The following is a 12,802-nucleotide window of genomic DNA, read 5'->3' on the forward strand; positions in this document are numbered from 1 at the left end:
GTCTGCCACCGTCCTGGCACCCAGAACACCAACGCTGACGCCCTCAGCCGCCGGGAGGACGCCAACATGCCAACGGCCAGCGCCGAAGAATTAGCAGAGCAGGCTGAGTACCTCCATAACCTTTGCCAGCTAGGGGAGTCCGCAGCCAGCCGGCCCCCTGCCGCCCGACTGGACCCAGCTAGAGTACTAGAAGCCCAGACACAAGACCCCCTCCTGCTCCGTGTCCGCCAGTGGGTGGCTGATGGCAGAGCCCCAACCAAGGCTGAGCTGCGCGGCAAGGACCAAGACGAGCAGCAGTACGCCAGCCGCTTCTCAGCCCTGGGACTTGACGAGCATGGCTGCCTCACCACCACTGACCAGACCCTGACAGGGGAGCGGACAAGATACCTGCTGCCTTCGGCCCTCCAGCAGGACGCGTTCTTTCTAACCCATGGGACCCCCATGGCCGGACACTTTGGGATGGACGCGACCATCGCCCGTGTGGCCATGCACTTCTGGTGGCCCAACCTGGCCCGTGACGTCCGCCTGATGGTTCAGACTTGTCCTGAATGTGTCCAGAAGGTTACCAAGGAAAGGTTGAAGCAAGGGATACATGTACCCTCCCGCCAGGGGTATCCACAGCAAGTCCTGTTCATCGACCTGGTGGGGCCGCTGCCAGAGACCCCAGATGGGAACCGCTACATCCTCACCTGCCAAGATGGGTTCAGCCGGTTTGTCAGCCTCTACGCCATCCCCAACAAGCGCACCCTCACGGTGGCTGAAGCCCTGCTGCACTGCCACCTGGCCACGTTTGGATGTCCCCTGAAGATCCACTCTGATAATGGGATGGAGTTCACCGGCCAGGTATTCCAGGAACTGGCCTCCAGGCTTGAGATTGGCCTGACACATCCACCACCCTACAACCCACAATCCAACCGAGTGGAAAGGTTCCATCGGACGCTCAATACCGGCATGCGTCTGTTCTTAGACAGAGACGACAACAACTGGGAGCCCCACTTGCCTGCCATTGCCTTCGCCTACAACACCAAGGCCTGCAGATCTACCGGCGTGACCCCGTTCCTAGCCTACTTTGGGAGAGAGGCCAAGCTTCCGGTGGACATGGTGCTCCGGCTGCCAGAAACAGAATATGCCTCGGTTCCAGCCAACGTCCAAGCCCTCCTGCAACGTTACTATGCAGTGTATGATGCCATCCAGCAGAAGGAGGAGGGAGCCATCCGGAGGAGCGCGGCAGCTTACGAAGGCACGGCCAAGTATGAGGTTGGAGATTTGGTCTGGTACCTGGCCCCCCGCCTGGTGCCAGGGAAGGCAGCCAAGATCACCAAAAGATGGACTGGCCCCTGGAAGGTAGTGAGGAAAGCTACAGAAGTCCATTATGTCATCAAACCTGCCTCTCCAATCGCCAGGATCTCGGAGGTTACCGCGCATGTAGGCCGACTGCGCAAATACACTGGAGATGTGACTGCCCACCAGATTCCAGCAGACATCCAAGTTGATGTGGACGGCGATGAGGATGCCACCGAGCTGCCGGTTGGAGCGGCGGCGCCCGCAGCTGGCGACCCAGGACAGTTCCCAGTGCACCAGCCGGCCGCAGCCGCCCCACAGCCCAGCGGCCAAGATCGTGACCCAGTAGAAGAGGACCTGCAGGAGCAACCCAACGAGCCACCGCCGCCGCCGCCAGTTCCAGAGCCACCCAGAGATGCCATCTGGAATCCTGACACAGACATGGAGCACCTGCCAGCCAGCAGCGAGCCTGTAGGAGGAGAAGCAGCTGTTGCAATGGAAGAGGCCGCCCCAGAGGACGAAGCTGAAGCCATGTGCCCCCTGTTGATGACAGCCATCCCTATCCGTGTGGGGGCTAGGAGGCCAAGCAACCTGAACCAAGCAGGCGCCCCCATGGAATTTTATGCGCCCTCACCCATCGTCATTCCCCCCTTGGGAACCACCAGAGTTAGCCTAGGCCTCCGTGTCCAGCTACCCGCTGAGGCAGAGCTAATCCTGCAGACAAGGCAAAATTTCCAGCGCCAGGGCCTGGCCGTCGCCAACCCCCGTCTAGAAGCCAACCAGGAGCTGACAATGCTGATATCCAACCACAGCCAGACCGAGCAACGAGTGTCCCGTGGAGCCTGTGTAGCCAGAGCTGTCCTCCATCGAGCTGTGCCCCAGGAAGAGCCTGTCCTGCGCAGACATAGGTTGTCGTATCCCCAGGTTCAAGGCCTGGTGGCTCGAGAGCCACGCAACCCTTGAAGGGGAGGTTGTGGTAATACGACAACCAGACAGACAGGCAGTTTACAGAGTTGCTACGCTGTGACTTATGATAACAAACCCACTGCACTAATCTTATTATATCACCATCTATCTCATGACCGATGTTGACCCCGCTATCTAGCGGTCAAACTGGCCTGCCTAAATGTGGGGAGGGGACTCAAACATGCAACTATCACGCGTCCCTCACGCGCTTATATAACCGGGAGGCGCTGCCTCCCCTTTACCACCGCTGCCCCCACAGCCTGTCTACCGCCGGGAGCTAAGCCCTAGCGTCCCACACCCCCTTCAAACCTAACCATTGTTATAATCTGTTGTATATATATAGTAAACATTGCTTGTAAATATTATTCAGTTAAATATATAATTTCTGTATGACTAAATCCTGCTAGTTTGTTTTGGTAGAATAATTCAAGGCTAGGGCTCGTTGAATCCGAACTCGTTACCCTGTGGGCCGAGAACGCTCGGCTTACCAGAATGGTATTGCAAAAATTTTTCCAATAAAACTAAAATAAAAATCATATGATTAAAACCAATTATATTTTAATATCCGCGGAAATCTGTCAATACTAAGATGCTATAAATAACTATTATGCTATTAATGCTTAATGGTTAGAGGATTATTATAAAAAAAAAAACAATTTCAGCCGCTTATCTGAAAAAGCATAAAAAAGATATTCAACGTTCTCTATAATTCAATTAAATAGTTATAAAGGGCCAAAATAGTCTATAGTCTATCTCAAACGTACAAGGTGGGCCGGAAAGATTAATAAAAGTAATAATTATCTTTCCTCCATAGCCGAACAGACAGACGGACTGACAACGAAGAAAGTGTAATTATGTAAGAAAATTTAAATTTTATATATTGTAAAACATTAAAAAAGTTTTACCAATGAAAATTCAAAATTAAGCTGAGCAATGAAACCAAGGTTCTAACCAAAGTTTACAGGGACAAAGGAAAAGTAATTTGTAGAATTGTTTAAAAAGAGTTATATTTTACAGTTTCTTTACACCCTTCAAGAGGGAAGTCTATAATTTTTTTGGTCATTTTAACCTTCTAAAGACTTTTAAAGATTAACTTGTAAAATGTTATAGCACTACTATTCCCGGCGTTGCTACAAAAGAACAACTCTACAAAAGACCAACGCTTACAAAAGACCAACTCTACAAAAGACCAACACCTACAAAAGACCAACACCTATATATTGTTATAAAAACATCAAATTTATTAATAAAGTAATACATAGTCAATACATTGCCGCAGTGCTCGGCCCCGTGGCCTGCCTAGCCGCGGGCGCTCGGCCCCCTTGCCTATATCCTAACCTAACCTTACCTAAATATTGTAAAAAAAATATTAAAAATAATCTACCAACTACTTTTTGTAAAAACCACGAAATTCTAAACTATAAATAAGTTACTGTACATTAAATATTCATACATAGATATAAACAAGGGGGCCGAGCGCCCGCGGCTAGGCAGGCCAGGGGGCCGAGCTCTGCGGCCATGACCCTTCAGCATTACGATTTTTTGAATGTTGGTCTTTTGTAGGTGTTGATCTTTTGTAGGTGTTGGTCTTTTGTAGAGTTGGTCTTTTGTAGCAACGCCCTGGGTAACAGTTGAAAAATCATCCAACAGACAACCATCCCTTGTCTTGAAGTCCTAACTATTCATGGTAATGAGCTATGACTGTATTTAGGCAAACGCTTTCCTGCTCAGGTACAATACTAAACTTTATTGCATATAATTGTCTGTCATCTCTTCTTAGTAGAGCATAGGCCACGCTCTATATTAGATTTGGTTCATTAAAATTTGAGACATATAATATCTGCATTTACTTGTCTAAAACTGTGTTATCTGTATTATTGCTTTGTTTTATGTGGAAAAAATTATTTTATTTTCTAATAGACATATCTATTTATCCACAAAAGTTTAACATTACATCAATTTAACTTTAGAAATTTATGTAATCAGTTTATTTTATAATTTACATACAGTTTGGGCCCGGTTCTATCAACACTTTGTAGGTCAATTTCAGGTCAATTTACAACTTATAAACAATTGATAAAAGTTTGATTTTGAATAAACAAATATACATATAAATATATATAAATGTAGCCAATCAGATGGCTGAATCAGCTAAACAACCAATCACAGCTGAGCTTGTTTTAGTTTTCCCCTTTGTTTCCGCTATGATTTTCATTCACAAATGCAATTTAAATCGATTTTTTTTCATAGATTTTGATTGTTAAATGTGGTGTTTTTATTGTAAAAATATAATCAGTTACCGGCAATTTAAATTTCTGACAAAGATAAGGTTATAATTTTATGTCTAGGAAACGTAATTTAATATTGTTTTTTTATGAGCATTGCAAATCTTTCAAAATTTTCATTGTACATGAAATGCTATTTTGAAATGCCTAGACCTTTTTGTTATTGAAGCTGAAGGCTTTAAATTTGGGGTATTGGGTCTACTTGTGGCAGTCTTTCAGTAGTTAAAGCGTGGTATTTCTTGCAGGCGTCCTTTAATTCATTCCATAAACAAATAGAATAAAGGTCTTATTGCTTTGGTCAATGAGAGTTAAATTAGGATTATTATAGTACTATGAGATTAAATACTCTACTATTGGAAGACTCGAGCTCATTTATAGACGTTTATTTCCTATAGAGATCTGTCATGGATCTTGAAGCAATAAATCAAGCCGTTTTATAAAAAATCAGTCGAAAATATTTCATAAGGTTAAAAATATAAAAAGTTGTTGCTCATATAGGTATAGAATAACTTATATAGTAGTGCAGCTTCTCTTCAACAACAATTTAAGGAAAGTTTACAATATAACAATATTATTTTAAATACCTTTTTTGGAACGTTATAAGAAATCTTAGAAGGTTTTATGCCAGCTGTAACCAACAACTTAGCTAATTCGAAATACAGATGTAGTATTTTAAGCTGATTTTTTTTCGTGATTTTCGCATGATGGCTGTACCTTATTCCTGGCTTTATACCAAATTGAACAAAATTCAAGAAAGTGACTTACTATCGATATTATTTGAAATATTTTTTAAAAAATATTTACATAGACTATTAAATATATGGCGATTAAAAATTACTTAAGGTAAGGCTAGGTTGGGTTATAATGGATAGCCCTGCAGGGTTAGATCAGGTATAGTCCCTGCACTGTTAGGGCCCATCGAAGGGGTTAGGCACATGAAATACTATGAGTATGTTGATATTATAACGACACAATTTTTTTACAGGATTACCTTTAGCCACCACAATTCATTCCAAGATTAAGATAAATGACGAAACCTTCCAAGTGCAAACTTCCGTATTATTAGATAATTAATTATGGCATTTAATTTTCATATTTTGCAAACTTTAATGCAAAAGCATTTTTTTATTTAAGCACATTATGTAAAATAAATTTAACGTTATCTATGAAGGTTGTTAACATATAAAAGTAGCAAAGCACAAAAATATCACTAAATTGCCCAACGGAGTCATAGCGGAGATGATCAGCTGTTTTAACAAAGAAAAGAAAGACATATAATATTAACAACTCAAATAAAATCACGAAACCTTCGGAAAAAAAGGTTTCTTTATTTTGAAGTATGTCCGACGTACAAAACAATGTATAGACAAGATGCGTATGAGAAAGCCCAATCTGTCCCGATTTTGTATCACTTTTGAAAAGTGCGATTCCTGTAACGTCATATAAAAAGGGAAGGGGGGAAGAAAATCTCTTCCCTTTTCTCCCATCTCTTTTGAAGAGATTTTCTTCCCCCCTTCCCTTTTTCTTTTCCGAAACGTATATGATGTAACTGGAATCGCACTTTTAAAAGTGATACAAAATCGGGACAGATTGGGCTTTCTCGATGCGTATATGTTATAGGGATCGTCACTGAAAATTTCAGATGTGTATCTTTGATAGCAGCAAAAAAATCACATTACTAGCGCCAAGAGGTTTAATTACATCTTCTATTACCTCCAAGTCGGAAAAAATTTTCGCGAATAAATGGCAAATTCGCAAAATTTGTTTTTAAAAAATTTGGGGGAGGATTCTTTTGTTTTTTGGGTGGTTGGGGGTGTCCCACCCCCAAAGAAAATAGCCTAAAACCACCACAGGACCAGTAGGAATATTCCCTGAAGAGTAGAATCCAATCAGTTTAGTGTTTACCGAAATCATAAAGGACGGACGGATGTATAGATTGACGAACGGAAAGACATCATTGTACTTTGTATTATAGATTTCATTTTATTTTAAAATTTATGTTGAAAGGAAATTTTTTTGTTAAAATGGTTATTGTTTGTATAGCAAAAATCATCAATAAACACGAGTGAAAGAAAGCTTTTACCAAAGGTATTAAGTTCATACACAATATTTTTTAGTAGCGAAGCAATAAATTGGGTGTATTGGTATGTCTGTTTGTTTATGACACTAAGAAACAAATGGTAATGGTGACTAATTGTCAGAAGATTGTTGTTCGGTTATCGAATACTTTGCCTCTAGCTTTTATGGGATTCACCACTTGAGTTGAAGAGGGAAAATAAATAAGCATACATTTTTTTTTGTTTAAGCTAATAAAAACCTATACCAATATCTTAAGCTTTATACAGACCGACAGACATGAATGCTACTACTTTGTATAAGTACTAGCGGGTATGCCCCTAGCACATAGGGACTCGGAAGGAATGCGAGAGCCTATAAAAATGGTTTAAAACTATCCCAAGACCTTAATCTGAAAATAAAAAAAATAAAAAAAAACATCAAAGAACATAAAAGAACATAAAAGTAGTTTTTGAGCTTAAGCTTCAGACAAAACCTAACTACTTTATATAATAGAATTGTTGGCTTTTTGTTGTTTTGCTGCTCATGTAAAAAGCAGTCCTAAAACAAATAACAAGTAATGCGGCACTAAATAGCAAACCAAGGATGACAACATCCATAAAAGCGAAGCACTGAAACGGAAGGACAAACGGACACTAACACTTATATTGTGTCAGAACTGAATAATCAGAATATAAATGTATAAAAACTAAGCAAAATTGTAAGTAAAATTGTTGAAAAACTGCTTGATACAGAAAAATGTTTATGGACATACTTACATTTTTAGGACTTGATTATAGAGTTGCTTCGCTTATGATATTGTACTTTGTTGTCCCAGGAATCAGTATACCAAAAATCAGATAAATCGGATTATTAGATCACATAAAAATTTGTTGTTAAAAAAGTAAAAAAATCAACATGTTTAAAATGGACGTACGGACATTCTGGTAATGATTATAGAGTTGCTACGCTTTCTAAATCGTACCTAACTACTACAGGAATCACCATGCAAAGTTTGAAATTAATAGGACAATTCTAACATGCCTAAATTAGCGAAAAAAGCTATCCGTTACAGACGACGGACGGACGGACGGACGTACGGACGGACCGACTCTAATTATAGAAAAGCTTTGCTTTTAAAAAGATTTGTATTTAAGAATCAAATTGTCTTACAGTAAAATTTCAGAAAATATTGTAATATACACATTCTATACACGCTGTAGTGGGGCTTACTTGAGACACTTATAAAATACAGCAGAATGACATTTTCGATATCCTAAACGAGTGGACAGATTTTTATGAAATTAGTAGCATTTTGAAGCATTTATTTTTCTCTTTTGATTTTACTTTTATTTGCATTTTTAAGCCCACAAATGACGGATCTCGAGTTAAAATTATGAAACATTAGTACTTTTTATATTCTGTGAAATTGTATGATATTATCATGTGGGCTCTGGAAATTTTCCAAGAAATCAAAATACATATTTATGCGCAGTATAAATATGTACATTTGACCTTTTAAGTCTACGCGTGTAGGTTTTTTAGGAGATATCTAACTTTTGTACTTTTATTAGAAAGGCTCCAGATATCCAGGGACGACATCCTCAATGCATCATGGATATTTCCCCGGCACAACTGAACGTGACTATTCGGGAAACTCAGCATACACTCCGGCCTGCTTAAATGTCATGTGCAGACCTACGTGTATCCCTAGCCATCCCTGTATGATCAGAAACGCCCTCCAATACTCTGTAATTTTCCTATATGTATATATGTATTCATTAATTTGTGTAAACTATGTTTGTCTATTAAAAATATATCAGTTCCGCAGAAACAGTTGTTAGTAGAGTATTAACTCCTAATTTTTATGCAGCTATTACTAGCTGCCATTAATTATCCAGAAACTTAAAAATCCCCTGTGGGTACTCGTGAATAGTTTTGTTCTTTGCGTATCGGAGACGTTCAACAAAGGGAACGAGTCGCTTCGCTCTTGTATTCTCTCAGCCGCAACGTTACCAACTCAACGAGTAGCGCCGTCACACCGCTCGAGGCGGGCTATCTTGGTTTTTAAAAAGACAACAAGAACGTCCGATCCGTTACAGCAAAACTGGTGACAGCTGTGTTTGGATCAACTAAGTGCTCAACAGGAGATTTACGTGGAAATTACCCCGAGGAACTACGGGAATTTCGGAGGATTGTGTGCAACCAGACAGTTTGTATGAGAACTGAGGCCAGAAAGGACGAGGAATACTGTGTTTGGAGACCAGTGTGGGACCATTCTGACGCTTGGAGCACCAATTTGGTAAAGTTTTCTTTAAATTTTGAAGAACTTTCGTTAATTTTCAACAATGGCGCAAGCTGCCGACCTAGAACAGTTGAACTTGCAGCGGGCAATCCAACAGGCTCAGCTGGAAGGAGCGCCGAATGAGCAGGCTCAGCTCATTGCGTTAGGCAATACCTGGTTGGAAAACCAGCGTAGGAAGCTTAACAAGCAGAATTTCCCTCGTTTTTGTAACCGTGCAGGAGAGGACTGGGACGGCCACAAGACGAGAATGGAGAATGCGTTTAAAATTGCTCGCCACCATTCATCGGATCAGGGGGGCAGGAAAGGCCAATACATCCAGAGCCTCGAAGGGGAAGTGTTCCAGATGGCCAGAGAAGTCGCCGACAACCAAGATGCGCTCAGCTACGACCAAGTCATGGAGAGGCTGGACGCCATCTTTTTAGCACCTTCGGATTCAGACATCAACAAGGATGCGTATAAGCAGTTGTTGCAAGGCAAGAACAAGATTCCCCAGACTTACCTTGCTAAGAAAGAGCAGATGTGGTTGAAAGCCTATTCCCCGGACAACCGTGACCCTCAACAGTTCCGGAAAGAAGTAACCCTTGGTTTACGCCATCGAGAGGTACGGAAAAGGGTTTTTTGCCAGTTACCTGGAATCACCAGCATGGCCGTTTTACGCGCCACCATTATGAATGAAATTGCCACGCAGCGCCAACTCATTCACCATGGAGATGCTGAGGACACAGCAAGCGAGTAAAGGTACGGGCGGTGCCACCAAGGACAAGCCGAAAGGTAACTGTCGGCAGTGTGGCACGCCTGGCCATTGGCAGAAGATGTGTACGATCCCTGAGGACAGGCTGGCGAACGTGCGCAAGAGGAACCAGGAGAAGAACGCCAGCGGCAATGGACGCGGCAGGCAGCAGCAAGACCGTGCCTGCAACGCCGTGCGAGAGATGCGTGCCAACGACCCTGGAGACAACGACAGTGGCGTAGGTGATGACGACCAAGCGCAATATTATGGGGATGTCAACTGTCTGGAAGCAGTTGGCCATCGGAGCAAGACTTCAAAAAATGGCAGAGAGGGCTCCCGTCGGTAGGGCGGAGTTCCTCAGCAGCTGTAGACCCTACCACCCTCAACCAGATGCAAGGACAACGAGGCGCCCGGGACATGGTTAAGATCAGCCTGCGTGCAAAAGGACCGACTGTGCAGACCTACGGTCTCATCGATACCGGTAATAAATTGCACGAAGGAGTCGCCGTAAATGAGGAGTTAGCCCGGAAGTTACAGCTGCCGATCGTTCCTTGCGATTTAACAGTAGGAACAGCGGCGAATGGCGGAGATATGGATGTCATCGGCCGCGTTTACAACATCAGCGTCATCTTGGGAGATGACTGTCCTAGCTACATTAGAGAAGCCTTGGTTATACCTGAGCTTCGCACCCCCATCAACCTTGGGTGCAAGTGGGTCGAGGAGATCCGTGGAGTCCTGGATTATTCATCACCAGTGCAGGCGGCGTTAGTCGTGAAGCAGACGAGAGTCCCGCTTGTACAGTCCATCGACTCCAAGGCTGCAAGTGCCTCAGAAGACGAAGAGCGGTCTGGACAACCGCCGGGGGAGCACTCGCCCTCCAACCCTCAGATAAGTGTTTCATTACAAGCCTTTGAGGAGTTGAATGCAGAAATAAGTAGCTATAGTAGTGCCTTAAATGTTTGTAAACCCACTGTTAAAGAATTATGTAAAGCTGAAGATAATTTTGCTAATGGTAATGTGCACCATTCACGAGATTTTTTAGAACTTAAACCAGATTCCGTCGAGTCATATGTTGCGCAACTTTCTTTTAAGCACAAAGCAAAAGTAGATTTTGAGCGCAAAAATGTTTGGACTCGTAATGTCAAGGGACCGCTTCGTAATTCCCAAGGGCCGGCCGTTCGTTTGAAAACCGTCATGTTAGGTAAGTGGCCGCGTCCTGTCCGTTTGTCTGTCCAAGCGACTAGGATTCTCGCAGCAGAGTCAGTGTCTGTCTTGAATTTTCTTCCTAGTCAAGAACTCCGACCGCAAATGACTGTCATGGTAGAAGAGACCGTTTTAGATGATAGTCCAGTGCATGTGCTGGAAGGTGTATACAGAGCCCAGCAAAATGGAATTGTACGCATACCTGTTGTGAACCTCCAGGAGCAGCCTTGTGTTGCAGCGGCTGGGTGCGTGTTTACCGCCGAGATTTGTGAGGATAGCAGTATGGTAATCAACACCGATAGCTTAATGTTGAGAGAGCCCCATGAGTATATACAGTCTATGTCCAAGACCAATGAGGGCGACCACGGCAAGCCTATGATGAAGGAGCAGAACCCCACATTCAAGGAAGTGTGGGAGGACCTGGAGATGGAAGACAACAAACTACTGAACGAGCACCCCGATGTCAAGAAGCAAGTCAAGGAGCTTATTTATGAATACAGAGACATATTCAGTCGAGAGGCCCCTGGGCACACAGACCTGGTAACCATGAAGTTGAGACTCAAGCCAGGAACAGAGCCCATTTGGCAGAGATATAGGGAATTGAACCCTAAGATGTTGAAGGACCTGGAGGCGCAGATGGCCGACTGGCTCAACCAAGGAGTGATTGAGCCAAGTTCATCACCTTGGGCGAGCCCCCTCGTTCCTGTGCACAAGAAAGATGGGAAGATCAGATGGGCAGTGGACTTCCGCAGGTTAAACAGCTGTTTAGAGCAGGACAGTTACCCGCTGCCGAGGATACAGACTCTATTGGACCGCGCAGGAGGGCACCGTGTGTATTCTACGTTAGATGCCACGGCTGCCTACTTCAACATCTCCATCGATCCAGCATCCAGGGAGCTGACGGCTTTTGCCACGCCAACAGGTTTGTGGCAATTCCGCCGCATGCCCTTCGGCATCAGCACAGCACCAGCGGTTTACAGCAGATTCATCAGCACAGCCATGAACCCGCTGGGGAGCGAGATAGCGCAATGCTATCTCGATGATGTCATATCATATAACCTGAGAGTTGCTGATCATGTGCCACAGATGCGACAGGTTTTCGAGGCCCACCGCAAGGCTGGAATCAAACTGAAGGCTAAGAAGAGCAAGTTATTCCAAAAGAAGATACAATACCTGGGCCACATGCTGAGCAAGGAAGGTATTGGGATGGTGCCTGAATACGTGGAGCGCATAAGAAACTGGCCGCCGCCGAATACAGTAGCCGAATTGAATAGCGTTCTCGGCTTTTACGGGTACTACAGGTCCTTCATACCTGAGTACGCCAACTTGACATGTGAAATGAACGCACAGAAGAAGGCCACGAAGCTAGAGTGGACCCCAGGGATGGACCAGCAGTTCCAGCAGTTGAAGGACAAGTTCCAGAATGCACCCATCCGAGCTGTGCCCGATTTTGAAGCTGATACTCCGTTTCAACTGACAACGGACTATTCAGGAAGAGCCATTAGTGCGATATTGAGTCAAGTTCAAGATGGCGCTGAAAGGTTGATCGCCGCCATGGGACGCAAGACGACCGGAGCGGAGCAGAGATATCCCTCGTGGAAGGGGGAAGCTTCCGCTGTGATTTATGGCATCAGAAAGTTTCGGACAATCCTGAGCTTCAAGCCGTTCCAAATAAACACGGATAACAGCGCCCTTAAGCAGTTGAAGTCACTGAAGAAGAACACTGGGATGATGGCCAGGTGGACAGAGGAGTTGGCTGGATACGAGTTCCGTGTGGTTCATCGGCCGGGGAGACTCAACACCAACGCCGACGCGTTAAGCCGGCGTACCGATGCTGATATGCCAGAGCCGACAGCCGAGGAAGAGGCTGAGCAGGATGAGTATATCGGAGCTGTGGCAGACGAGAGTGCAGACGAACTCCCCCGCAGCACCGAGCGGTATAGAGACAGAGTATACCGACATCAGTTAGACGACCCA

Source organism: Acartia tonsa, chromosome 5 (assembly GCF_053477335.1).
Source record: "Acartia tonsa isolate MP-2025a chromosome 5, ASM5347733v1, whole genome shotgun sequence".
NCBI lineage: Eukaryota > Metazoa > Arthropoda > Copepoda > Calanoida > Acartiidae > Acartia > Acartia tonsa.